Consider the following 4931-nt stretch of genomic DNA (forward strand, 5'->3'; position numbering starts at 1 on the left):
ATAATTCCAATAGCTCCGTATGGTGATTTTGGACTTAGGAGAGTGTCCGAAAAATTATTTGAAAGTACGTAATGGAATTTGACTTGAAATGCCGAAAGTTAAATTTTTGGGAAGTTTGACCGGGGGGTTGACTTTTTGTTATTGGGGTTGAAATCCGATTCTGGAAATTTGAATAGGTCCGTAATGTGAAATATGACTTGTGTACAAAATTTGAGGTCAATCGAACGTGATTTGATAGGTTTCAACGTCGTTGTAGAATTTGAAAATTTCAAAATTTATTAGGCTTGAATCCGTATGTAGTTCGTATCTTTGAGGTTGTTTGATGTGATTTGAGGCCTCAAATAGGTCCGTGGTGTATTTTAGGACTTGTTGGTGTATTTGGACGGGGTCCCGAGTGGCTCGGAAGAGTTTCGGATGGTTAACGGATCAAATTCAACTTGAAACATTTCTGGAACTGCTATCTACTGGTGTGATCGCACCTGCAAAGCTTTTGATCGCAGGTGCAAAGCCGCATGTGCGCGAAATCAGTCGCAGAAGCGGCCAAGTGTGGAACTGGGCAGTGCTCGCATCTGCGAGGCCGCATGTGCGAAGGGTTGGCGTAGAAGTAGAAAAGGGTGAGGAAATCGGGCAGCGCAGGTGCGGAGTTTTATCCGCAAGTGCGGAGTCGCATCCGTGCTTGGCTCTCCGTAGAAGCGGCCTAGCTCGCAAATGCACCCATTTGTCCGCAGAAGTGAGGGTCGCAGGTGCGACCCCTTGTCCGTAGATACGGAAATCGACTGGGCAGAACCTTAAAATTGGAGGGTTCAACATTTTCACCCATTTTCAGATTTTGAAGTTCGGGTTGGGCGATTTTGGAGAGGAAATTTTTCACACAACTTGGGGTAAGTGTTCTTAACTCCCTTGTGATTATATTCCATGAATTAATCTTCATTTTTGGTGTAAGATTATTGAATCTTCAAGAGAAATAGAAGGAATTTTCTATAATGTCATAAAACGAATTTTTCAAGTTTGAATACCGTTTTGGAGTTGGATTTGGGTGAAATTAGTATGGTTGAACTTGTAATTAGATGGGTTGTGGTATTTTATGAGTTTCGTCGGATTTCGAGACGTGAACCCCACAGGTAATTTTTGGGGCGTAACTTTAGATGTTATGGAAAATATTAGAATATTAGCGTTTTGATATGGAATTAATTCTTATAAATTTTGTGGACTGAGTCAAATTAATTGTGACTAGATTCGAGCCGTTTGAAAGTTGATACGCGCAGAATGGAATTTCTGGAGCATTGCTTAGCTTGCTCGATATTGGATTTGACTTGTTCGAGGTAAGTAACTCTTCTAATCTTGGAGCTGAGGGTATGAACCCTGAATATATGTATTATGTAAATCGTTGGGAGGTGACACACATGCTAGGTGACGGGCGTGTGGGCGTGCACTATAGAAATTGTGACATAATTATTTCTATGGAATTTTGTAGTTAAATAATTCTTGGCATTTTCCATGCAGTTTTATGTGTTAAAGAAATTGAGCTGAAAAGCATATTAAAAATCATGTTGAGGCTATGTGCCAGTATTATTGGGACCCACGAAGGTCATATTGCTGTGGATTATTTGTTTAAATTGAAAATTCATACTCAGTCATATTCATTTCATTGCATATCATATCTCAGTCTCTGTTGTTATTTATTGATACATCATATCATTATTTTGGACTATTCTCATGACATTGTGAGCCCATGAGAGAGAGACTGGAGAGATTGATGACTGAGGGAGGCCGAGGGCCTGATTGTGAGGATATTTTATAGATCGGGGCTGCCCGCCTTCAGCAGGACTTATTGGCTTCTTATTGCACATGAGTTGGCCGTGCAACACGTGACTTGGCCGTGCGGATCCTTATATTATTATTGCACGTGAGTTGGCCGTGCAGCACGTGAGTTGTTCGTGCAGATCCAGATAATTATATTATGGCACGTGAGTTGTCCGTGCTTATAGCCCTTGGGCTCCTAAATAGCGCTTGGGCTGTAGGCGCCCCTCATAAGTCTGTACATTCCCCAGTGAGTGCAGTCGACTATAAATAGGGATCAGGCTGCACGCCGCAACAGGTATTGTATAGCGCTGAGTGATTGAGTGTGCTGAGCACAGTGAGAGAGAATATGACACAGTGAGATTTAGTACTCTGAGAGTGTGAGTACATGAGTACAATCTCTGAGATACATTGCATTGACATGCACACATGACATATATGCATAGAGATCTGTTTTCCTCATGATATACGGTATCATTCATGATTTCTCACACATGTTGACAGATGGACATAGTGATGCATTTGTTTTACACTGGTTATCTGAAAAGAAATGAGATATTTTATTTATTATTGAAAGGATTGTGAAATTTTTTTTGTTTTTAAACTTATTTACATTTTTTGTAACTTTGGCAAAAGATTTGAATTTTCACTGATGTACTTGAAAGGAAGGACTATTATTGCTGAAATCATGATGTGACAGAGCATTTTATCTCTGAGTTACTTCTGGTATTATTTGCTTTATGTCATTATTAACTATTGTTGATTAGTGGTTTTGGACCCGACCTTGGTAGAAGCTCGTCACTACTTTCAACCTAAGGCTAGGTTTGTTACTTACTAAATACATGGGGTCGGTTGTACTGATACTACACTTTTTCATATTGCGTGCAGATGTTGGCTGCTGTTGTTACTGTGCTTGATGGTTGCGGGATTTGAAGATGTACCTGCGTTCACGTTGTAGCTGCCTCTTATTCAGGGCAGCCTTAGATTTATATAAGCTCTGTTTATGTACTATTCAAACAAACTATGTATTTATTTCATTTTCGCTTTGTATACTCTATTCTTAGAAGCTCATGATTTGTACTACCAGTTCTTGGGGATTGTATAAGATCATGATCTTTATTCACTTAAATTGATTTAATAATTATTATTGAAATTTGGTTAGTTGGAAATCGGCTTACCTAACGGGATGGGTTAGGTGCCATCACGACTAGTTGGATTTTGGGTCGTAAAAAGGTGGTATCAGAGCTCTAGGCTCATAGGTTCTACAAGTCATAAGCAAGTGTCTAGTAGAGTCTTGCAGATCGGTATGATGACGTCCATACTTATATTCGAGAGGATACATGGCATTTAGGATATATACTTCCTATTTTTCTTTCCTTATCATGCGAGATTGATTCAGCTTGAGACATAAATTCTTTGAATTCCTTCCACGTATTCGTATGCGCACATGAGTGCTCGGTATCAGTTGTGCATCGCCGGCTTGTGATTCTATGAACAAGGTTAGAGGTGAGTATTCTGTGTTTTAGTGATGGGCCAGTCTGGAGGACTTGAGGCCATGGTTAGACCGTAGCTTGAGCTCGGTAGCTTCAGTTGTAACCTGTACAGCTGGACTCATATGTCCGGTAATGACCCTACAGGGGAATTTGTGGCTCGATGAGCGATGAAATGGATTTGTGATGAGTATGATGTAACTGCGGGATGTGTTAAGACAATTTGAATGTGACAAGAAGTGTTTTCTTAAAATGTAAAAGATGGTCGTTGGGTGCTTGATTTTCATTTTGATGTGACGTACAGTCTCGAGTGTGAATGTTTTGAAGGATCGTTCACGTTGTTAAATTGTGGGACAAATTAAATTCTCATGTCTTGTTAATGAGTTTGAACTCAGAAAGATTAAGTGATTGCATAGTAATTGTGGTCGTGAAAGGGTATAACAAGATACCAGTTTGAGGCAAAGCAGGAGGGCTAGCCCCTGCGGAGTAATCTACGTAGGAGTATTCCTTATTATGTGAGTAGAGAGTTTCTTTTCTGCCGACGGGGTGTATGGGTGGAGATTTGAAACTGAATCTGGTTGAGAAAGTTGACTTGTGTGTTAAGAGGATGAATATGAGCTTAGCAGATGATTGAGGTACTTTTATGGTTGGCATTGTATGAATTTGGGAAGAAGTTTCATTGGACTGACTTTGGCATTATGGAAGTAAGAGAGTATTGGTATTGTGAGTTATGGAATGTTTTAATCTATGACTTCGAGCCAAGTGGGGAAGTCTGCTATTGACAATTTGATTTCATGGTTAGGTGTTAAATTTTAATTTTGGTCTGAGGTATACTTGTGGGTTAGCTATGACTTGCAGAAGTTGAGATCGAGGATGACTCAAATAAGGAAATTCCTGGTTAAGGATTATATTGCACATATGAGTATATGAAATTCGCGGGATGAGTGAGTTATTATTGGGGAATGATGTAGTCCACACGGAGTATGAATTTGATATGTGATGTTAAAGTAGAGTTACTTCTTTGAGTGTTGTTGTGCTAATGGGGCACGTATCTTTTGGCCTATTTGAGCGGTGCAATTAAATTTAAGCAAAGTGGGTGACTCCCGAGAAAATTCTAGTGGGTATGAGAATTATATATAGCAATTGAGAAAGTTTCCGGACTTGCGTATGGTTAAAATCTGAGATTTTTGTTTGATGGTGCCTGGACTTGCAGGAATTCTGCATGACTATGGATTCTACACTTTTATATAAGGAAGGTAAGAAGAACAATTTCAAATTCACATAAGGTATTCTCAGAGTAAGGGTTACAGTTGTAGTAGTTTTGAAGGTGCTTAAGAAGAGTACAATTGCTTATGGGCCGTAGGGCATTGTGGTTCTATGTTAGGTTGTGCAAATAGATTCCAAAGTATTCTAGATAGTTTCTACCGGTGTGAAAAACATGTTGTGTATTGAGATTTCCTTCTGGAAAGAAGCAAGAGAAAGGTTTCTAACTAAAATGGTATGTAAATTATTAGCGACTCAAAGTTGATAATAAGATTTTTGTGCCTTTCACATGATGGCAAGATAGATGTTATGTGTTGTACGAAAGCTAGATTTTCATGTACAAGGTGGCAGTACAGTCTTAAAGAGAAGGTAATGAAT

This window comes from Nicotiana tomentosiformis, chromosome 5, assembly GCF_000390325.3.
Source record: "Nicotiana tomentosiformis chromosome 5, ASM39032v3, whole genome shotgun sequence".
NCBI lineage: Eukaryota > Viridiplantae > Streptophyta > Magnoliopsida > Solanales > Solanaceae > Nicotiana > Nicotiana tomentosiformis.